This window comes from Monodon monoceros, unplaced genomic scaffold (genome assembly GCF_005190385.1).
Source record: "Monodon monoceros isolate NGI ecotype Baffin Bay Population unplaced genomic scaffold, NGI_Narwhal_1 Super_Scaffold_3, whole genome shotgun sequence".
Lineage (NCBI taxonomy): Eukaryota > Metazoa > Chordata > Mammalia > Artiodactyla > Monodontidae > Monodon > Monodon monoceros.
Genome location: NW_021703780.1, coordinates 19,568,877 through 19,594,429, shown reverse-complemented (window position 1 = coordinate 19,594,429; position 25,553 = coordinate 19,568,877). Strand labels below are relative to the sequence as shown.

Here is a 25,553-nt window from a genome sequence, read left to right as displayed (position 1 = left end):
TTTATTTCCTTTTAAAAATACAATCTAGATGAATAGATTTCGTCAATTACAAAGAGAATTTGACTCTTGAGAAGCTTACTCTACAGTTTAAAGTCTAAAATGTCTTCAATAAAATGAGTACTCTGATAGAGCTGGACAAATCTGTAAGAACTCCGTACACATTTTCTAAATGTTGACTGCTGTTGTCTGAATAAGCCCAGATGTCTTCTGAATTAGTAGGATTATTCCTCTTTCCCCAGTCTGTCACTGTGAATCTTACTTCTTTATCTATTTACCAGTGCATGCCCATAACAGTAATTGGAGGTTAAAGCTTATAAAACAAAGTTCCATCTTTCTGTTAATTCAAAGCCATTTTTTTGCTTTTATTTGAAGAATTTGTATGTTCATTCTCATTTCATAGAAATGCAGAGAAAATACATTTCTTTCTAACTATGAAACTAATATGTCTTTAGTATTCATCTTCTGATGAACTTGAATAAGAATTAGGTCGTTGTTTTTAAAGAAAAATAATAATATAGGGCCAACAAATTTTCTTGGAAGTTATTAATTTTGTAAAATGTAAACCTAAATGTAGATTTAAGCAAGACAACTTTGCTGAAGGACGAGATAGTTCCAGGGAGACTAGTAATTTGTATTAAGCAATAATAATAGTTACCATTTGAAACTAACTACAAAGAGCACTCGCGACTACTGTTGCTTGTATGATCTAGAAAGCATGGAAAAAGAAATTAAAAAGGAGGGTTTGAGATTCAGGGTACATGTTTTTGAAGTGTTTAATTCATAATTTTTAAACGCCATTTCTATTAAAAATGGAGCTATCTCAAATAACTGGCAAACCTCAGGATTAGTCCCTTCAGCATTTTTCTGAGCTGAAATTTGCTTTGACATCAAAGACCAGATTTTTTTTTTTTAAGTAAGTGAAAAACATTTATGCATAGGGCTGACATGGAATTAATCAAGCTAGGAGGTCTGGGATATTTCCATCACCAATAAGAGGATTTATAATTTCTTCTTGCAGTTCAGGACTAGGAATATATTTTTCCAGATCCCTCACTTGTACTCTTTGCTTGGAGGAAGCTAATTCAGGTCTATTCTTTGTGGTGTGTTGGAGGAATTCTCTCATCTTTCACTCAGAATATGAGGTCCTTGACACATGGCTTTATGGAACAGGCCCTCAGGCCAGAAGAGAGAGATCATCATCTCAATGTGTTGCTGTCATACTCTCTCTGACTCCCTCTTTATTTGCACTTGTTGACTTTCGAGCTCTTTTGGGAAGAAATCTTAATTGGTCTCCATTTCAGTTTCTTAATTCAAGTGATTGCATTTTTCCTGAAAAAGTAAAATTTTGAAAATAAAGTCAGAAACTCAGTGCTATATGTTCTGCAAGCTTTCTTAACCGTCCCAGCAAATGTGAAGTGTTCATGTGTATGAACACCTCAGGATATAATGCATAGGTGTGGTAATGTTAGCAAATCTAGTTAGGCCTGTACTGAGATTGCAAAACTTCTTTTGAGTGCTCTAATGTACAGAAAATTCCATTTTCTATACAGAACTATTAAATGATAATCCAGACAAGTTTTTCTCCATTCATTTAAATGAAAGCTACAAAAATCAAGTGTTTAAATATTTTTCTTTTAGCTAAATGTTTAGTCTCTTGTAGAAATAAAATCTGTTTTAAATTTTCTTTAGCTTTTAATTATTTTAGTATGTCCAAACATCATAATGCTATGTAAAGTAATCACATTTTCTTGCACGATTAACCTTATTCATGAGTTTAACATCACCTAAATAACTCTTGAATAGTATGTCACTGCAGAAAATCTGTTGATTTTCCAGCAAAAAATGAGGAAAGATTTTCTTGTCAAACATTTTCTTAGGGTTTCAGAATATAAGCATTTTACTTTAGTTATATCACAATTACCAGGAATACACAGTTTCACTAAATTTTATTTCTTAATATATTGATTCTCTTTCTAACAAACACTTTTAAATAAGTTGCTTTTTGATTAAATAAGTATTTGATTATGTTACTTAAAGACAATAAGAATTGAAAACAAGTGTACAATGTTTCTTAGTAAAGAGCTTAACATTTCGTGATCAATAAGTATGTAACTATAATCTTATTACTAGAGATTAAGTTTATAAAGTATGTCATCTGTGCAGTAATTTAACATAGCTCAGGATGAGCAGATATTAATTATTTAGGTAAGCACTGATAATTACTACACAAATTTACATGCAATTTAAAGTGATAATAGTTACCTGCTTTTGATATAGTATCATCAAATTTGAGAAATAAAACCAAAAGGGAATTATGAAGCACAAGGGGTTTTGTGGCTTCTAGATTATCTGTTGATGGTATGTGTGAATGAGTTTCTGGTGTCAGGTTTTCTTTCAGATCTCTGTGTAGTTATTCCTCATCCTCTTTTAGAGACATATGGATTTGCACCAGTCTACCGGGCATTATGAAATTCTCCAAGATTAGTTTGTTGTAAGAGTATATACTCTTTTTTCTCATAGAGGGAACACATGGAGGTGAAGACAGGAGAATACAATCACCAAAGTAGAGGCAGCATCAGTGTTGCCTATGCCTAGAGGCACTGGAAGCTGGCATTAGGAGGGGAACCAGGGAAACCCAGGGGAACACGAGGCAGGGTTAATCAGCAATGATTAGAATGTCTTTCATCAAGTGCTCAGTGAGGAAGCTTGTGGTGGAATAAAGAAAAAGAAAACACAATATGCCCAAGGAGGACGGCAATGTCTGAGATAAATCAGACACAGCCGGAGACCTGCTGCTGAGATACTTACCTCATCAAATTAGGCTGTACAAATATGGCAGCAGACAATCTAGTGAAAAATCTCAATGCAGAGATAAAAACATAATCAAAATTCACCAAATATTAATGAAAAGCCAGAACAAATAAAGAGAATGTCAAGCTTACTAAAAACAGTGTTTTACACTGGAGCAAACAATTATTAGGAAAATAAGAACAAGATGTTAAAATATTAGGAAGAAGTCTGATTTTCAACAAATATACATTCAAAGAAGAAGAAATAACAAAGGACACTAGACAGATTGGATAACCATATTGAAAACTATATTCAATTCATACCTTGCATCACAAAAGAATGATTAACTTAAAGTGGATCATAGATTTAAATGTAAAATCTAAGACATAAGAATACAAAGGAGAAAATCGTGTCATTTGGGGCTATGCAAATATTTCATAGGTGTGACACCACAAGCAGAAACCATAAAGGAAATAAATTGGTAATTGGATTTTGTCAAATATATGAATGTCTGCTCTTTGAAGTACTCTAATATAATTAAAGACAAGTTATAGGAAAGACAAATCCTATGTATAGAAATCACATGTTGATTAAAAGATTAGTATTCAGAATATATCCAGGACAGTCTCTTCAATAAGTGGTGCTGGGAAAACTGGACACCTACATGTAAAAAATGAAATTAGAACACTCCCTAACACCATACACAAAAAGAAACTCAAAATGGATTAGAGACCTAAATGTAAGACTGGATACTATAAAACTCTTAGAGGAAAACATAGGAAGAACACTCTTTGACATAAGTCACAGCAAGATCTTTTTTGACCCACCTCCTAGAGTAATGGAAATAAAAACAAAAAAAACAAATGGGACCTAATGAAACTTAAAACCTTTTGCAAAGCAAAGGAAACTACAAATAAGACACAAAGACAACCCTCAGAATGGGAGAAAATATTTGCAAACGAATCAACGGACAAAGGATTAATCTCCAAAATATATAAACAGTTCATGTAGCTCAATATTAAAACAACAACCGAATCAAAAAATGGGCGGAAAACCCAAAAAGACATTTCTCCAAAGAAGACATACAAATGGCCAAGAAGTACATGAAGAGCTGCTCAGCATCACGAATTATTAGAGAAATGCAAATCAAAACTACAGTGAGGAAAAAAAAAAAAAAAAAACCACAGTGAGGTATCACCTCACACCAGTTAGAATGGGCATCATCAGAAAGTGTACAAACAAGAAATGCTGGAGAGGGTGTAGAGAAAAGGGAACCCTCTTGTACTGTTGGTGGGAATGTAAATTGATACAGCCACTATGGAGAAAAGTATGGAGTTTCCTGAGAAAACTAAAAATAGAATTACCGTATGACCCAGCAATCCCACTACTGGGCATATACCCAGAGAAAACCATAATTCAAAATGACACATGCACCCCAATGTTCATTGCAGCACTCTTTACAATAGCCAGGTCGTGGAAGCAACATAAGTGTCCATCGACAGACAAGTGGATAAAGAAGATGTGGTACATATATACAATGGAATATTATTCAGCCATAAAAAGGAACGAAATTGGGTCACTTGCAGAGGTGTGGATGGATCTGGAGACTGTCATATGGAGTGAAGTAAGTCAGAGAGAGAAAAACAAGTATCGTATATTAATGCATATATGTGGAACCTAGAAGAATGGTACAGATGAACAGGTTTGCAGGGCAGAATTTGAGACACAGATGTAGAGAACAAATGTATGGACACCAAGTGGGGAAAGTGGTGGTGCGGTGGTGGTGGTGGGGTGATGAACTGGGAGATTGGGATTGACATATATACACTGATATGTATAAAATGGATAACTAATAAGAAACTGCTGTATCAAAAGAAAAAACAAAAAAACCTAATAATATAATGGACAAAAGATTTAAGTAGTCACTTACCAAAAAAGATATGTGGATGATAAATAATCATATAAAAAGATGCTGAACATCACTAGTCATTAGGAAAGTACAAATTAAAACCACAATGAGAAACCAACATTGCCAAGAGCTAATAAGGATGTGGAGCAACTAGAACGCTCATATATTGCTGATGGAAATGTAAAAAGGCACAAACACTTTGGAAGACATTCAACCCTTCTTAGAAAGTTAAACATACACTTACCATATGACCCAGCAATCTCAATCCTATGTACTTACCCAAGAGAGATTAAGATTTATGTCCACACAGACACCTGCCTCCAAAATATTAATAGCAGCTTTAATCATCCAAGACAAACTGGAAACAATTCCAATGTCCCATAACAGGGGACTGAATAAACAAACTGTGATACATCCATACAATGAACTGCTACTCAGCAATAAAAAGTGACAAATCTCTGATACATTAAAAAACATAAATGGATCTCAAATGCATTATGCTGAGTGAGTGAAGCCTGACTCAAAGGTACATATTGTATGATTTCACTTACATGATGTTCTTGCAAAGGCAAAACTGTCAGTGGTCATCAGGGAACTAGAGTGAGGATAAGAGTTTCAGAAACAGAAGAAGGAATTTTTTCAGGTAATGAGTACCTTAATTGAAGTGATGGATGTCTTATATGACTAAATATTAGTCAAAACTTGTCGAATTGAACTATAAAAAGGGATGGTTTTACTAAATGTAAACTACATTTTAATAAAACAAAACAAAAACAAATCTTAGGGAGGTAAGGAAGAAAATTCCAAATGTAATGTAGCTTATTGATAAATTAATATTTCATTTAAAAATGACTATAAAAAAAGAACAAGCAGTTCTTAGAGATCTTAGAATAAAAATAACAATTGTTGATTTGTAAAATCAGTACATAGACTGAATAGAAGAATAACAGAGGTAACAAAATTAATACTAGGTGTAATTCAAACAAATCATCAGGAACTATAACATATTTATAAAAATATATTCTTAACACCCAAATGACTCAATAACTATGGAACTGAAAAGATGGAGAGAGTTACATCAGTGCAGATTAAATTAAAGCAGATTAGGCTATTAAAATTGTGAAAAAATGTCATGTAGAACAGTGAGTAGTGATAAACACTGAGTGAGGTTATATGTGGTGCACGTGATGAAAAAAAGATAAGGACTTGAAAAGTTCCATTGGCTTGTTACCCTGGAAATCAATGGTGCACCCATATTACTCTGTCCCCACCGTGATCAGGGTAAGGTGAAGAGAATGGCATTCCATTTTTATTACCAGTCCCAGGACCAGGCCACATCAATAAGACAGCTGGCCCATGCCCTGACTCTTGAAGATTATGAAATAGTTACTTAGTACAGTACTGAGATCTCTGGTAAAGATGCCAAGAAAAACCAAAGGCCGCTATGGCTCTGTTCCGCAAACACAAAAGCACAAAAGCTTCACCTCTGCCCCATTTTCTCCTTGGAAATCTCACCCCACTGCATCATTCTCTTGGGGAATAAAACAGATCTGGAATGCTAGTTGTAAGGAGTTCTAGGGAATATAAGCTTTCACTTCGTAGCTTCTGCACATCTGCACATCAGGAGTTTAAAATGGATGTTGAACAATCTGCCACACTCATCAAAAACATCATCTAATTTGTTCTCTCTCTCTGTGCATACATACACAGAGATACATCGATACATATACATATACATAACCATATACATGATTATGTTGTGTTTAAACAGAACATTTCTGTGCCTTCACAGAAATGGACGGGGCATCTGGTGTGGAAGGGATATTTACTTTTAATTATAAAACTCGTTTGTATTGTTTACACATATGCAGGTACTTTTTACCATATGCAGGAACTCTATTTTAATTAAAAGACTGGGTTTTGAAATAAAAACTTATATAAAATGCTTTCATGCATAATATTCTATCTGGTCTTTATAGTAATGTTGTGAAATAGATTTGTCAAACTTTTTTTTCCCATTTTATAATTGAGGATCATGAGCTGCAAAATTGTTTAGCGTTGATTTCACAGGACTTGAAGCCTTTTAAACCTACTTAGAAGTATAACACTAATGAGACTGGCTAGTCTTTTCTTAGGGTGATTTAGTGGTATTTATAAAAATTTAAACTGTTTACACCCTCATATTTAGCATTTCTACTTTTTGGATTTTATTCTATATAAACATTCCCACAAGTGTTTGAGGAGACATCTACATGAAAGTTTGTTGTAGTTTCCTTTGTAAAGGAACCAATGAGAAAATCTAAATATACATCAATATGAAACCAGTTAAATAATGAAAACCTACACAGTCCTTGAAAATTAAAAAAAAGTAGGTAATGTGTGAACAAGGGAAATATGCCCAAGATAACTGAAAAAGTACCAAGTTGAAAAATGTTTTTGATTCATATGTAAAATATGACAGTAATAGTAATGATAAATATGTTAACACTCATGAAAAGCATTATAGTTATATGCTTCACATTACTTAGAGGTTATTTCTGATCAGGGGAATTTTCAGAGGCTTTTGTTTTAAATTATGTTTATGTAACACCTGTATTTAGGCTTTGTGTAATATTTGCAATCTTAAAATGAAAATATAAGGGTAAGATGATGAAATACTAAATGATTAAAACACACGATTTTGATGATTCTCATTATATATAATATTGTATGAGTTTGGCCTATGAGTCTCCTAAAAGCCCAAGCAGATTGATATAACAGTTTGTTATCCCTCACCCTTAAGGAGAGTGGTCTAGTATAAGGGAATCTCTGGATAACTGAATATTATAACATCTGCATTTGAATCAAAACTCTGTCATTTCTTCAGCAAATCATGTAATATGACTGAGCCACAGTTTTCTCATATATAAAGTGATGGCAATAAAAATACATAGAATGTTGCTCACAGGATTAGATATGATGCTTTAAATATCAAATTGAAAGCTAAGAGCTGGTATATTGTCAGTGAGATAGATAAAGACTATTTTCTGAAGAGCTGTGACCATACTTCTTCAAGGCCACTCTTTGAAAGTTTTCAAGAAAATGAAATTGCATGGATTGCCTGAGAGAGCCCATATGGAATGCCACTGGCCAGGTACCACCAGCTCCAAGGCTGTGGACAAAAGAAAGGGATCCACATCATTGAAGAAGAATTCAGAGCTCCTGGGTGAAATTCGAATACAGGGTATTAAAGGGACTAGCAGCACAATGTGATTCATACACTTGTCCTTTGGTCCAGTAAGAATTATTATGATTATTTTGATAGTGGTTTCCAACTCATCAACTCAAGTTTTGGGATATAGGTGGTATATTGGTTGCCTGTTACGGCCATTAGGTTTCATCTGGAGTACTGTAAGCCATGGGTAATTCACAAGTTTGCATGTTGACATTCCTACATCAAGTTAATGAAAATTTCCCCCTAGAAACAAAATAACCATATATTTAATGTAATTCAAATTTACACAATGCATTTCCTTATGAAATATTTAAGGATTAGACAGGTCTAATGCAGTTTAGATACTTTAATATTTAATAATACAAAAGAGCATTCTATTTTATTGTGATATCAATTCAACTTATTTTATGATATTTTAAATCTTTGTTCCATTTTATATTTAGAGTTATTTCATACATATGAAAATTATAGGGAATTAAAAGAAAAATGACATCTACATACCTATTACCCAGATCTATCAAAATCTGTTTTGCCATGGTTGCTCCATTTATATTTAAGAATCAAAATACTCCAGAAACATTTGAAGATCCTTATATATCCAGTAAGAATCTGCTTCTTCCCTACTCAGAGGTATGACCACCTTAAATTTGGTGCTCACTATTGTCATACATTTCTCCAAAGTACTATTACATAAATAAGTATCCACATACAACACACAGTATTGGTTGGCAAAATGTATAAAAATAAATATATACTGTATTAATTCCTGTACATTTTTTACTCGATATTATATTTTTGGCATTACTCATATTAATACCTGTATTTTTTCAATCATTTTAACTTTATTTAGCATTTCACTATGTATATGTATCAGAGATTTTTAAATTAGCACTGATTACTTAAAATTATTTCCATTGGGCTTCCCTGGTGGCGCAGTGGTTGAGAATCCGCCTGCCGATGCAGGGGACACGGGTTCGTGTCCCGGTCCGGGAGGATCCCACATGCCGCGGAGCGGCTGGGCCGGTGAGCCATGGCCGCTGAGCCTGCGCGTCCGGAGCCTGTGCTCCGCAAAGGGAGAGGCCAAAACAGTGAGAGGCCCGCGTACCGCAAAAAAAAAAACTTATTTCCATTACTTTTCCTATTATAAGCCATTCTGCTGTAGATATTCTTATACATGTCTCCTTGTGCATATATACATGTTTCTAGAAGATACATATGAAGATGTAGAATATAGGAGCAGAGCATTCATATCATTAACTTTACTAAATACTGCAAAATTGTTCTCCAGGGAAGTTAAACTGGTATATACTCCCACTATCAGAGTATGAAACTTCCCTTTCTCTATATCTTCTCAACATATTTTTAATTTTTGTCATTCTGGTAGATGCTAAATTATGTTTAAGTATTTTAATTAGCATTTCTCTGATTAGTAATGGATTTGAGCATGTGTTTGTTTCTTTTGACCATTTAGGTTTCCTCAGCCAGGTATTCCTTATTCTTAAAGATTTCCCATTTCCAATTGGAGTGATTGTCTATTTATTATAGATTTGGAGAAGATAATTATGTAATCTGAATGCTAATCCTTTGTTGATTAGGCAGCTGCAGATACGTTCTTCTAAATGGTAGCGTATCTTTTTTCTACTTTTTAAAATGCACCAATGTTTTTACTTTTTTTTTTTTTTTTTTTTTTTGCGGCACGCGGGCCTCTCACTGTTGTGGCCTCTCCCATTGCGGAGCACAGGCTCCGGATGCACAGGCTCAGCGGCCATGGCTCACGGGCCCAGCCGCTCTGCGGCATGTGAGATCCTCCCGGACCGGGACACGAACCCGTGTCCCCTGCATGGGCAGGCGGACTCTCAACCACTGCGCCACCAGGGAAGCCCAATGTTTTTACTTTTAAGGCAGTCAAATGTATTTTTTTATGGTTTTAATTTTTATGTCTTTTTTTTAACAGAAAATCATTTCCTGGCCACATATATACAATATTTTTTCTATTTTCTGGTAAAAGCTGAATGACTTTGCTTTTCACATTTAGTTTTAGCGCCACGTATATTACAATTTTTGTATGGTTGAGGTAAGAATCAAATTTTAATTGTTCCATCTGTAGGACCAGTTGTCCTGGCAACATGTATCTTTTTCCTATTGCTTTCTAATTTCCCTTCAATTATATATCAAGTTTTTGCATAATGTATGTGAATGTTTCTTTACTTCATATTTTGTTTCACATGCTGTTTTCACTCCCCACACTTAATTTCTTATTTATTATGTCTACTAATGTTGTTATCTGACTGGGGTTAAAAGTATGTCAGGAAACACAATTCTCAGGCTGACATTTATTTTTGCAATTTTAGAGATGGAGATAAAGGGCAAATTTAAAAGTATTTGTGTTTATACTTTTATAGGTATTTGGTAGGGGGAAGATATTATGTTGTATCCTCAATTCCTCCCTACTTCATAAAGGAAGTCTCTTTAAAAAGGGGGAATCAGAGCAGGAAAACAGAATTGAACTTGGAACCAGAATATCTTGGTCTTGTTTTTGGACATCCTTTCTGTTTCCTTTGTTATAAAAGATGCATAAAATCAGCATTGCCTGCTTTATGGAGTGTTACCTCAAACAAGGTAATAATTATGCTTTGTAATTCATTATGCTAATACTAATTATTATTATCGTATAACTGCCTTTTTAGAAAGTGGACAAGAGAAATACTGTTATATACACACAAATATATCTCTGTGTGTATGTGTGTGTGTGTGTGTATCACTTTCATGCATTGAGCACCTTTTATGTACATGGCACTACATGGCAGCTGTAGTACTGGTAGTAGAAGTAGTTGTAGTAATAGTGGTAGAAATCTAGTAATACAGTACTGATAGAAGTAGTAACACCTAGTAACATTTAAGCTGCTAAGTCATTTGCTCAGAATAAATAAAGTAGTTTTAAGAACTGGTTTCCTACAATGAAATATCACCTCACAACGGTCAGAATGGCCATCATCAAAAAATCTACAAACAATAAATGCTGAAGAGGGTGTGGAGAAAAGGGAGCCCTCTTGCACTATTGGTGGGAATGTAAATTGATACAGCCACTATGGAGAATAGTATGGAGGTTCCTTGAAAAACTAAAAATAGAACTACCATACGACCCAGCAATCCCACAACTGGGCATATTCCCTGAGAAAACCATAATTCAAAACGAGTCATGTACCACAATGTTCATCGCAGCTCTATTTACAATAGCCAGGACATGGAAGCAACTTAAGTGTCCATCGACAGATGAATGGATAAAGAAGATGTGGCACATATATACAATGGAATATTACTCAGCCATAAAACGAACCGAAATTGAGTTATTTGTAGTGAGGTGGATGGACCTAGAGACTGTCATCCAGAGTGAAGTTAAGTCAGAAAGAGAAAAACAAATACTGTATGCTAACACACATATATGGAATCTAAAAACAACAACAAAAATGGTCATGAAGAACCTAGGGGCAAGACGGGAATAAAGATGCAGACCTACTAGAGAATGGACTTGAGGATACAGAGAGGGGGAAGGGTAAGCTGTGACGAAGTGAGAGAGTGGCATGGACATATATACACTACCAAACGTAAAATAGATAGCTAGTGGGAAGCAGCCGCATAGCACAGGGAGATCAGCTCGGTGCTTTGTGACCACCTAGCGGGGTGGGATAGGGAGGGTGGGAGGGAGGGAGACGCAAGAGGGAAGAGATATGGGGATATATGTATATGTATAACTGGTTCACTTTGTTATAAAACAGAAACTAACACACCATTGTAAAGCAATTATACTCCAATAAAGATGTTAAAAAAAAAAAAAAACTGGTTTTACCGGGAGGATTAATTTACTCCACTGGAGTGGGATGGAAATGCACCAAGTTCAGTCTTCTTTTGTCTCAGTTTTGACAAGGATTGTAAGTGACCCAGTGGACTGGGGGCTTGGGTTCTTAGCCAGCATCTTTAACAATCTTCAATGATTAATTCTGTGACAGTACTTTGGAATGGTGTGATCCTTTTGATTCCCTTCCCTGAACTAACCACTGCTTTGTCCCTCTTATTGTTCACCATCTCTGCATATATGATTTCTGCTTCATGGCGAATATGCCTTTGGGTGAATACTATTATTCTCTTGTCTCTCCTCCTGTTCTCGCTTTTGGGAGTGGTTCCGCTCAATGGTAAAGGAATAGTATATTGCTTTCTTCGCAATATACCATCGTTAATGAATGAGAATGAGAATCACCGACACTTTTCAACTGGGTGTGCAATTTTCTTTGACTAAGCAAGAGAAAAAATAGGAGATGAGAGGGTCTCTCTGGAAATGTGTTCAAAATTGTGTTCTTTGTTACAATGTATGTGGCATCTAGTAATGGAAAATAAGAACAGCCCCCTCCCACATGGGCCATTCATATAAAGCCAAGAAAGTGAAGCTATATGAGAGTGTATTACAGCTTGGTATGTGTCATAAGATTCTAATGCTGCCTAAATATTAGTGTTTACAGAGAGCCACAGTGTGTTTTGAGCAGAACAGAGAAAGGAGACATTCCATACCCTTTAGAATAAAAATAACTGTGATGGGATCCACTAACTTTCTTGTTTATTTTTGTGGCTTATTGAGAGTTTTACATATACACACATTCTCTCTCTTTCTCTTTCTCTCCATATATATACGCAAAAAGGTATATGTACATATTTGAACAGGAGAACTATTGAGTAAAATATATAAAACAAAAATATTTTAGTAGTTTTAGAATGGTAAGATCACATTAAACACACAGAAGCGACAGTGACAAAAGTTTTAATAATTGGATGCTTGGGATGTACCTTGTCCAAAGCATAATAAAATGCATTTTCCCCCCTGAACCCACCTATAATATACTCAGGCACTCAGAAACTGTAGTAAGCCTTCAGACCATAAAAGTTAGAACTAAATGTTTCCCTGAATTATGCTCTAGTGACCCGGGTCGGTGAGCTTGTTGATTTAGCAAACATTTGTGGAGTACCTGCTGTACATCAGGTACTGTGCTTGGCACCATGGCTGCACTGGTGCACAGAGAAGCAAGCCCTGGATTTCTCAGAACTTACAGGCTGACGGGATAGGTGTATATTTTTTAAAAGACTACAGATATTACATGGATTTTTACATACTGATAAATGCTGTGATGGGTGATGAGAGACTGTGGCTGGGAGAATCAAGACCTCTTTGGGGAAGTGACATTTAGATGAGAACTGAAGGAGGAGGATCAGCTTTCCAGAAACAAATGGCAGGAAACTGATCTGGGAAGAAAAACGGAATTATGCAAAGACCCTGACATGGGGAAAGAAGTTGCTACACCAAATGAATGGGGGGAAAAAAAGAATGTGGCTCATTGAGGGAGAGTGGGAGATATGCGGTGTGCCAGGCATGAAGGGACTTATTAAGGATTTTGGATATTTCCCAAGTATAATAGCAAATCACTGAAGTGACTCATGTAATAAAGTATCCTAATTGAATTTAGTTTTTATAGTAGTAGCTATCATTTCTTGAGTGTGTGTTATAGATCAGGCTTTGGGCTAAGGGCTTTATCTGTATTTAATTCATATTTACAACACCCCTAGAATCACTTCCTAAATGGGGAAAAAGAGAATCTGAGAACTTATGCTGTTTTTACTGGAATCAGGTTGCCAGAAAATGGCAGGGCTGAAATTAGAATTTAGGTCTCTATCGCTGAAGCTCATGCTCTTAAGAATTCTACTAATTGACTTTCTAATGTACTTAATTAGGCCACTAGTATATATCTCAGGAGGTGGAAGAATCAGGCACTATCTACAGTCTAGGAATTTTCTAGAATTGTCGCTATTAACTGTTACTTGAGCAATCTACTGTGGTAGTATTTAAAGACTAAGTAAAAGAATCCCTCCTGGATGACAGTCACCTTCCAGCTGTGCCGAACATTTGGTTTGGTTAACATGAGGAAAAAGTGAAATGTTAAGCTCCCTCCAGTTAGCATTTATTTGTGTAATGAGCTGTAATTAAATGGCACCTCTAGGGCTACCTTGAAATGGGACTGCCCCAGCTGGTTCTCAGCATGTTGGCTTGTTTTGTACCATTTTTCACCGCCACCATGTCTCCTTCCCAGATTTAAAAAAAAAAGGGGGGGGGGTTGCTAGTGGAAAAACTACTCCTCATGGCTTTTTCCTTCTTTATCAGCAACCTTCTTTCACATTCTCCACTAATTTCTCTGCTTGTCCAAGAGCACAACTATTTTTACATATGGTAGAGATCTCATTCTAGATAATCCATTCACAATATCATATGGGCTCGTTACTCTGGTTTATTAAATATTCAAAATATTAACCCCTCTGGTTTGGACCTTATATCGTTTATTCAGTTCCTTCAACTAAGTCTTCATCTGCTTACTCTGCTCTCATAACTTAACTCTTTCTCCTCCCAGAATTTAATGACTTCATAAAACCATATCCACTTTCCTAAGGCACTTTCCTTCCCCTCAGAAAGTGTGAAGATGACTCAGTTGCCACTTGTTTAATGAAAACTTTTCCCTGACCTGTTACAATGACCAAAGCTTGATGACATTTTTCTTGTTCTTAAAATAGAGGTATGAGAACTACTTATTGCCAACCTTGTGGACCCAAAACAAACTCTGCATCTCAGATGAGGATGGCAATAGAGCAATGTTGACCATTTAACTGTGTAGGAATAGCTGGGCTCTTCCTCAGTGTCAATATGATCTGAAATGAACTTAGAGAATTGAGGCTTAGAGACTTACCATCTTCATCCTTCCTAATTGTATCCCATCTCCCTGGGGCACAGGGAAAGTAACTGAACCCCTTTGAAGTTCCAGGTGCTTGCTGTATGTAGTATATGCTTAACTGGAGTTTTCTCAAAACAAGAAAGGTAACCATATAATTCATTGATCAAACCAATGAGAGTTAAGTGGGATGTTATCAGTAACTATTCCAAGATAATATATGTAAAAGGTACTTTCCTGGGTAAAAGAAAATACAGTTCACCTAAAAATAAATAACATGTCAAGAGTTTGGGGTGGGGGTGGGGGTCTTTGGTGGGGCTAATGGCCCACCAAGGAGTACTTCTGAGAATTTCTCCTGCCAGTGTCCATGTCCCCACGGTGAGCCACAGCCACCCCTGCCTCTGCAATAGGCTATCCAACACTAGCAGCATCATGGTGCTCTGGCTGGGTGTCAGGCCTGAGACTCTGAGGTGGGAGAGCCGAGTTCAGAACGTTGGTCCACCAGAGACCTCCTGGCTCCACGTAATATCTATCGGTGAAAGCTCTCCCAGAGATCACCATCCCAACTCTAAGACCCAGCTCGACTCAACGACCAGCAAGATACAGTGCTGGACACCCTATGCCAAACAACTAGCAAGACAGGAACACAACCCCACCCATTAGCAGACAGGCTGCCTCAAATCATAATAAAGATACAGACACCCCAAAACACAACATCGGATGCAGTCCTGCCCACCAGAAAGAGATGATCCAGCCTCATCAACAAGAACAAAGGCACCAGTCCCCTCCACAAGGAAGCCTACATAACCCACTGAACCAACCTTACCCACTGGGCAAAGACACCTGAAACAACGGGAACTATGAACTTGCAGCCTGTGAAAAAGAGACCCCAAACTCAGTAAGTTAAGCAAAATGAGAAGACAGAGAAATATGCAGCAGATGCAGGAGCAAGGTAAAAACCCACCAGACCAAACAAATGAAGAGGAAATAGGCAGTCTACCTGAAAAAGAATTGAGAGTAATGATAGTAAAGATGATCCAAAATCTTGGAAATAGAATGGAGAAAATACAAGAAACATTTAACAAGGATCTAGAAGAGCTAAAGAGCAAACAAACAATGATGAACAACACAATAAATGAAATTAAAAATTCTCTAGAAGGAATCAATAGCAGAAGAGCTGAGACAGAAGAATGGATAAGTGACCCGGAAGTTAAAATAATAGAAATAACTAAGGCAGAGCAGAATAAAGAAAAAAGAATGAGAAGAATTGAGAACAGTCTCAGAGACCTCTGGGACAACATTAAATGCACCAACATTCGAATTATAGGGGTCCCAGAAGACAAAGAGAAAAAGGTATTGACAAAATAACTGAGGAGATTATAGTTGGAAACTTCCCTAATATGGGAAAGGAAATAGTCAATCAAGTCCAGGAAGCACAGAGAGTCCCATACAGGGTAAATCCAAGGAGAATCACACCAAGACACATATTAATCAAACTAACACAAATTAAACACAAAGAAAAAGTATTAAAAGCAGCAAGGGAAAACCAACAAATAACATACAAGGGAATCCCCATAAGGTTAACAGCTGATCTTTCAGCAGAAACTCTGCAAGCCAGAAGGGAGTGGAAGGACATATTTAAAGTGATGAAAGGGAAAAACCTACAACCAAGTTACTCTACCTAGCAAGGATCTCATTCAAATTCGACAGAGAAATTAAAACCTTTACAGACAAGCAAATGCTAAGAGAATTCAGCACCACCAAACCAGCTTTACAACAAATGCTAAAGGAACTTCCCTAGGCAGGAAACACAAGAGAAGGAAAAGACCTACAATAACAAACTCAAAGCAATTAGGAAAATGGTAATAGGAACATACATACTGATAACTACCTTAAATGTAAATGGATTAAATGCTCCAACCAAAAGATAAATACGGGCTGGATGAATACAAAAACAAGCCCTGTATATATGCTGTGTACAAGAGACCCACTTCAGACCTAGGGACACATACAGACTGAAAGTGAGGGGATGGAAAAAGATATTCCCTGTAAATGGAAATCAAAAGAAAGCTGGAGTAGCAAGTCTTATATCAGGCAAAATAGACTTTAAAACAAAGACTATTACAAGAGACAAAGAAGGACACTACATAATGATCAAGGGATCAATCCAAGAAGAAGGTATAACAATTGTAAATATTTATGCACCCAACATAGGAGCACCTCAGTACATAAGGCAAATGCTAACAGCCATGAAAGAGGAAATCGACAGTAACACAAGAAAAATAGGGGACTTTAACACCCCACTTTCACCAATGGACAGACCATCCAAAATGAAAATAAATAAGGAAACACAAGCTTTGAATGATACATTAAATAAGATGGACTTAATTGATATTTATAGGACATTCCATCCCCAAAAATCAGAATACACTTTCTTCTCAAGTGCTCATGGAACATTCTCCAGGATAGATCATATCTTAGGTAACAAATCAAGCCTTGGTAAATTTAAGAAAATTGAAATCATATCAAGTATCTTTGTGAAACACAACGCTATGAGACTAGATACTAATTACAAGGAAAACACTGTAAAAACTGCAAACACATGGAGGCTAAACAATACACTACTAAATAACCAAGAGATCACTGAAGAAATCAAAGAGGAAATCAAAAAATACCTAGAAACAAATGACAATGAAAACACGACGACCCAAATACCTATGGGATGCAGCAAAAGCATTTCTAAGAGAGAAGCCTATAGCAATACAACCTGACCTCAAGAAACAAGAAACATCTAAAATAACCTAATCTTACACCTAAAACAATTAGAGAAAGAAGAAGAACAAAACCCCAAAGTTAGCAGAAAGAAAGAATTCATAAAGATCAGATCAGAAATAAATAAAAAGGAAATGAAGGAAACAATAGCAAAGATCAAAAAAACTAAAAGCTGGTTCTTTGAGAAGATAAACAAAATTGATAAACCATTAGCCAGACTTATCAAAAAAGGGGGGGGGAAGACTCAAATCAATAGAATTAGAAATGAAAAAGGAGAAGCAACATCTGACACTGCAGAAATTCAAAGGATCATGAGCGATTACTGCAACTATATGCCAGTAAAATGGACAACCTGGAAGAAATGGACAAATTCTTAGAAATGCACAAACTTCCGAGACTGAACCAGGAAGAAATAGGAAATATAAACGGACCAATCACAAGCACTGAAATGGAAACTGTGATTTAAATTCTTCCAACAAACAAAAGCCCAGGACTAGATGGCTTCACAGGCGAATTCTATCAAACATATAGAGAAGAGCTAACACCTATCCTTCTCAAACTCTTCCAAGATATAGAAGAGGGAGGAATACTCCCAAACTCATTCTACGAGGCCACCATCACTCTGATTCTAAAACCAGACAAAGATGTCATAAAGAAAGAAAACTACAGGCCAATATCACTGATGAACATAGATGCAAAAATCCTGAACAAATTACTAGCAAACAGAATCCAACAGCACATTAAAAGGATCATACATTATGATCAAGTGGGGTTTATTCCAGGAATGCAAGGATTCTTCAATATATGCAAATCAATCAATGTGATACACCATATTAACAAATTGAAGGAGAAAAACCATATGATCATCTCAATAGATGCAGAGAAAGCTTTTGACAAAATTTAACACCCATTTAGCATAAAAGCCCTCCAGAAAGTAGGCATAGAGGGAACTTTCCTCAACATAATAAAGGCCATATATTACAAACCCACAGCCAACATCATCCACAATTGTGAAAAATTGAAACCATTTCCACTAAGATCAGGAACAAGACAAGGTTGCCCACGCTCACCATTATTATTCAACATAGTTTTGGAAGTGTTAGCCACAGCACTCAGAGAAGAAAAAGAAATAAAAGGAATCCAAACTGGAAAAGAAGAAGTAAAGCTGTCACTGTTTGCAGATGACATGATAATATACAGAGAGAGTCCTAAGGATGCTACCAGAAAACTACTAGAGCTAATCAATGAATTTGGTAAAGTAGCAGAATACAAAATTAATGCACATAAATCTTTGCATTCCTATCACTAACGATGAAAAATCTGAAAGAGAAATTAAGAAAACACTCCCATTTACCATTGCAACAAAAAAACATATATCTAAGAATAAACCTACCTAAGGGCACAAAAGACCTGTATGCAGAAAATTATAAGACACTGATGAAAGAAATTAAAGATGATACAAATAGATGGAGAGATATACGATGTTCTTGGATTGGAAGAATCAGCATTGTGAAAATGACTCTACTACCCAAAGCAATCTACAGATTCAATGCAATCCCTACCAAACTGCCACTGGCATTTTTCACAGAAGTGGAACAAAAAATTTCACAATTTGTATGGAAACACAAAAGACCCCGAATAGCCAAAGCAACCTTGAGAAAGAAACACAGAGCTGGAGGCATCAGGCTCCCTGACTTCAGACTATACTACAAAGTGACAGTAATCAAGACAGTATGGTACTGGCACAAAAATAGAAATATAGATCAATGGACCAGGATAGAAAGCCCAGAAATAAACCCACGCACATATGGTCACCTTATCTTTGATAAAGGAGGCAGGAATGTACAGTGGAGAAAGGACAGCCTCTTCAATAAGTGGTGCTTGGAAAACTGGGCAGGTACGTATAAAAGTATGAGATTAGATCACTCCCTAACACCATACACAAAAATAAGCTCAAAATGGATTAAAGACCTAAATATAAGGCCAGAAACTATTAAACTCTTAGAGGAAAACATAGGCAGAACACTCTATGACATAAATCACAGCAAGATCCTTTTTGACCCACCTCCTAGAGAAATGGAAATAAAAACAAAAATAAACAGATGAGACATAATGAAACTTCAAAGCTTTTGCACAGCAAAGGAAACCATAAACAAGACGAAAAGACAACCCTCAGAATGGGAGAAAATATTTGCAAATGAAGCAACTGACAAAGGATTAATCTCCAAAACATACAAGCAACTCATGCAGCTCAATATCAAAAAAACAACCCAATCCAAAAATGGGCAGAAGACCTAAATAGACATTTCTCCAAAGAAGATATACAGATTGCCAACAAACACGTGAAAGAATGCTCAAAATCATTAATCATTAGAGAAATGCAAATCAAAACTACAATGAGATATCATCTCGCACTGGTCAGAATGGCCATCATCAAAAAATCTAGAAACAATAAATTCTGGAGAGGGTGTGGAGAAAAGGGAACCCTCTTGCACTGTTGGTGGGAATGTAAATTGATACAGCCACTATGGAGAACAGTATGGAAGTTCCTTAAAAAACTAAAAATAGAACTACCATATGACCCAGCAATCCCACTGCTGGGCATATACCCTGAGAAAACCATAATTCAAAAAGAGTCATGTACCACAATGTTCATTGCAGCTCTATTTACAGTAGCCCAGAGATGGAAACAACCTAAGTGTCCATCGACAGATGAACGGATAAAGAAGATGTGGCACATATATACAATGGAATATTACTCAGCCATAAAAAGGAACGAAACTGAGTTATTTGTAGTGAGGTGGATGGACCTAGAGACTGTCATACAGAGTGAAGTAAGTCAGAAAGAGAAAAACAAATACTGTATGCTAACACATATATATGGAATCTAAAAAACAACAACAAAAATGGTCATGAAGAACCTAGGGGCAAGACGGGAATAAAGATGCAGACCTAGTAGAGAATGGACTTGAGGATACAGGGAGGGGGAAAGGTACGCTGGGACAACGTTAGAGAATGGCATGGACATATATACACTACCAAATGTAAAATAGATAGCTAGTGGGAAGCAGCCGCATAGCACAGGGAGATCAGCTCAGTGCTTTGTGACCACCTTGAGGGGTGGGATAGGGAGGGTGGGAAGGAGGGAGATGCAAGAAGGAAGAGATACGAGGACATATGTATATGTATAACTGATTCACTTTGTTATAAAGCAGAAACTGACACACCATTGTAAGGCAATTATACTCTAATAAAGATGTTAAAATATAAAAAAATTTAAAAAAGAAATGAATATATCCACATATACGATGCCAATTGATGATGAATTTTAAAAAGAAAAATACATCAGGATAAGAGAATAGTAAGTAAAGTGATTATTTATCTATGATCATTAAGGGAAAAGTCTCTACTTCAGTAAGTGAAGAAACAAGCCACACAGGTATCTGTAATAGTAAATATACAAGCACTAAGGCTTGCTTTCTGGGATTGCAAGGAATTCTGTATGACTGAACCAGTGTAAGCAAGGGAAAAGCAAATGAGAGCTGAGTTTAGATGGATAACTGGGACCAGATCATGTAGGGTCTTTCAGGCCATGGTGAAACTTTCGTTTTTACTCCACTAAAGATTTTATGCAGAAGAGTGGCATTTGCCTAATGTGGCCAGCAGTTCCAGGGTTGATATTTTGGTCAAGCAAAGACTAGCCATGTTGAATTAGAATTACTGTATCCCAAGTCAAACATTTTTCGGAAGAAGTCATTCTCTTGGCTTTTTCCTCACAATTATAACGTGGTCGTCAGAGCACCAAGCATCACATCACCTCATGTCAAAGTCCAAATGCAGGAAGGAAAGAGGGACTCCTTCCAGTGCTTTTCTCTCTCTCTCTCTCTTTTTTTATTTCAGTGCTCTCTCTACTACTGGAAATAGAGTCATTAGCATCTTTAAATCTAATGAGATAAGAGAGCCAATTCTAGAAACCCCAAAACCAATTCAGAAGACACATCCTTAAAATCCTGTTCCTCTGGAACAAATCCTGATACCAAGAATCTGTATTAGGATTCTCTGAGGAAAAGAACTAATAGTATATCTCTTATCTCTGTCTCTATCTCCATCTCCACATCCACATCTATATCTATGTCTATCTTTATATCTCTCTGTCTGTATATATGTACATACCCAAACACACATACACACACATATCTAGACAGAGATTTATTAAAAGGAACTGGCTCACATGATTATGGGAGCTGAGAAGTTCCACAATCTACTATGTACAAACTAGAGATCCAGGGAGGCCAGTGGTGTAATTCAAAGGCCTGAGCACTGAAGGTAAGCGGAGATGAATGTTCTGCTCATGCAGTCAGGTAGAAGAGGAGGGAGAGAGGGAGGGAGGGAGAGAGAGAAAGGAAGGGGCTTTTCTCTTTCAGTTGGGGCAGAAAATCTTTCCCAGAGAATCTTCATAGCATACAACCTGAGGTCACATTGCTAAAACCCAGCCATGTGCCCACTTCAAACCCATAACTGGAAAAGGGAAACAGGACTCACATGACTGACTTAGATTAAATATGTTCATCTCTTGAGCCTACCTTTTTTGAACATAATGCATCCCCCACTTTCTAATAATTGAACAGAATTTTAATTCTATTAGTAAAGAAAAGGTTTTGAGTCGGCAAACAGCAGTGTCTGTCACATAACTAAACAGAGACCAGTAGTTACTGAATAGCTGAAGAAAAGAGAAGACTTATTTAGAGCCCAAATGCATTCCATAAAAGGAGAAGGCTACAAACAAATGTTGCCTATTAATTAATCCCTTTCTCTCTTCAGCTTTTCCCACATCCTGATTCTGTGGCTTTGTATAGTCTTCCATGGTTATTAAGCATCGCAGAAATCTGCTGTTCTTAAAGTTATTAATGTTTCCCAAGTCATTTCCCAAGTCATTTGGTTTGCAGGGCTTTCTAAATCTGCAAGTGTAAAATGTTTGTTTATTTACTTAACTTCAGGCATTTTGTTATTGGGTCATCCTTTGCTAATTCTAAATTGGTCTAAAAGGTACTTCAAATTTAATGCATTCTTCCTTTTTAAGAAGAGAGTTATACAAATAAGAAAACCCATTCTAACAAGAGAGAAACATGCTTAACCTAGAAATCAATGCAGAAAACGGATAGTTTCTCTTTAAATTACATGGATAGTTATCTTCAGAGTTGGACTTTATTATGAATTTCTTGCATTGTTATCCATGTGCCCAGATTTCTCCTTTTGGTACTCTTTGATTCCTTAGGGAAGGCTGTTTTTCCTACTTTCACAGAGCCCTAATGTTATTTTGATCTCTTCTTTCACCAATCCTTCAAAATTTCAATAAAGAATTAAGTAAAGCAGAATTTCCAGATATAAATGCAGAGTAAGTTTTAATTAGCTCTCTTTCTCATGCGCACTTTTGTTGGCTAGCACATCTTACATGAAAAAAAGGTTTCTCTAAATTGTAAAATTCTAAGTGCCAGGAAGCCATTGAGAATGTGCTTGGACTATGTGGAAGGAGCTGAAACTATTGACCTCACACCATGTATTTTTTTTATTTACTTGTGAGGCTAGCCTGATTGTCCCATTTGCCCTGGGGGTGATGCATTGAATCTCTTTCTGAGAAACTGAAAGACAAAACATACTTCTATATTTAAAAACATGTATCAGATAATTAAATCAGTTAACAATAGTAAATAGGACAGGACTGTAAAGTGGAAAAAGTATTGGACTGAAAATTGGGAGAACAGTGTTCTAAGCTAACCTCTTTCTGTGGTAAACTCTAAGACTTTGAGCTAATCTTTCAGCATCCCTGAATGCATGTCCTCATTCTTCAATCGGAGGAGCTAAACTGAAAAATCTCAAATGCACTTCTAATTTCTCTGATTCTGTAACTTCTGCTACTTCAGAAACCACTCTGTAAAGAAAAAAAAAGGTAGAAAAATGAAAAACCATGTGCAATCAAAAGCAAATTGTATGGTACCAACAAAAATTACTATAACACATTGTCAAAGAGAGTCGGTGCAGTAGAAATAGGGAAGATGTGGGAAAGGATGAAGGAAAAAGAAGGACAATGAAGGATGGACAAAAGGTGTGCAGCCATGAGGGAAGTAAAGGGATATTCCAATGTGTGCAGATTCAGTGCAGACCTAAGAATGACACAAGCTGTGATGGAGATCAGAAAAGGGATAATCACAGGGTTTTATATCATGGTGTGGAGGAGATAAATTAGAATGGATTTAGAAGAACCTGGTTATGAATTTCCATATAAATAGGGAGACCATAAATTTTATCATCCTAAATACGTCATCCTAAATACAATACAAAGAGTAAAAAGAGGCACCACTAATAATTGCTCTAGAACAATAGGTATAACTGGAACTATTTCAGAAAACTTGGACTATCCCAGTTAAACTAGGGTATATGCTCACCTGCTTATAAGGAGTGCACTTCTTTTCCTTGTGAATGTGGAAACTAATGAATCATAGGTTGAAGTTGCAAAGCCTTTATTTAGGTTGTGAAAGTGGAGCCTGCTTGGAATGGGCCTGCTCTAAATTTCAGTTCTCTCACAGTCAACTCCCTACAGACACAAACATACAATGTGGCACTTGTTATAAAGCAGATATTTCCTTTGTGGAATTGCTAATTATACCTAAGGGAACAGAAGACCTCCCTGAGAGTAGAAACATGATGTGGAAAGAGTGTAAACTATTGAGCTAGACAGACACACAGAGAAGAAAGATGGAAGAAATCAAGAACTGTAAACAATTCTAAAAATGTCTTAAAATATACACTGACACTTCCAGATGGATCTCTTAGGTCCAATTTCCTTGACATTTATATGCTTAGTTTCTTCCTCCGAAATCTCTGCATTTTGCTCACGGTGGAAGATGTATGGCAATTCCCAATGACACTGATGCTCACGGTGGGCACTGCTCCATTCTATGACTCATTTTATGGCCATATAAAATGGCATTCTTCTCTGATCAGATCGCAGTTCTGAAAGCCAGGCAGCCAGATATGCAATAATTTTTCAGCCCATGAAGTGCAAGATGGGCACAGTGAGTAGGATAAATACAGTTCCTGCCCACTTGGAGCTATGCAGGAGAAGTTCAGAATTCTGTGGCAGCATGTAATTAGGTGATTCCTCTTAGCCAGGACACCAGGTAAACTAACTTATGTATTAATGGTTGTAATAATACAACAATGAAAATAACTATCATTTATTGAGAGGCTATATGTAATACGTGAAGCACTGTTCAAAGACGCGTATAAGCACATAGAATTCTTGCAAAATTCAAAATTCTGTGGTATATGTAGTATTACTGACAAATTACAAATGAAAAATTTATGACTCAGAGTTATTGTGATCTCCACAACACCACATGACTGGTAAGTAGCAGAGCTAGGATAAAAACTTGTGTCTGCCTGGATAGAAACCCCCATGTTTTCTGTTGTGCCATATTTATTTTTTCTGAACCTCAGTTTATTCATGTGTGAAGTGAGGGTGTGAATCTCTGCCTCATGGGCTTGTAGTGAAGATTGCGTGTGATAACATATATTTTTTTAAAAAGCCTTGTATAGGGCCTTACACATGATTAGGTTAGATCTCCTAAACCTCTTTGATGTCTATGTCTCAGAACCAAGGTATTCTGGGGTATTTTCCTTCACACGTTCCATGAGTTTTCCATCTTTCAAATTGTAGACCTGATCATGTTTCTCCAGCTTACCTCTTCCCATGATCATCCATGGTTCTTGTCCTAATTCCTAATAATAATAGTAATAATAGGAAGGATAGTACCATAGAGCAGCGGTTCCCAACTTTTTCGGCACCAGGGACCGGTTTCATGGATGACAATTTTTCCATGGACTGGGGAGGGGGATGATTTTGGGATGAATCAAGCGTATTACATTTACTGTGCACTTTATTTCTATTATTATTACATTGTAATGCATAATGAAACAATTGTACAACTCACCGTAATGCAGAATCAGTGGGAGCCCTGAGCTTGTTTAACTGCAACTAGATGGTCCCATCTGGGGGTGATGGGAGACAGTGACACCCGAGGTGTGTTGCTTAGGTCCAGTCTACTCC

The 25,553-nt window shown here is 36.6% G+C and overlaps 1 non-coding gene across 1 annotated transcript; it reads right to left on the bottom strand.

Moving 5' to 3' along the window:
• Positions 1-12,840: 12,840 nt before the first annotated feature.
• On the bottom strand, positions 12,841-12,968 carry LOC114908189. The gene has a single exon (XR_003796884.1). It is a non-coding gene; the product is annotated as a small nucleolar RNA SNORA5 (small nucleolar RNA).
• Between the last annotated feature and the right edge of the window lie 12,585 nt (positions 12,969-25,553).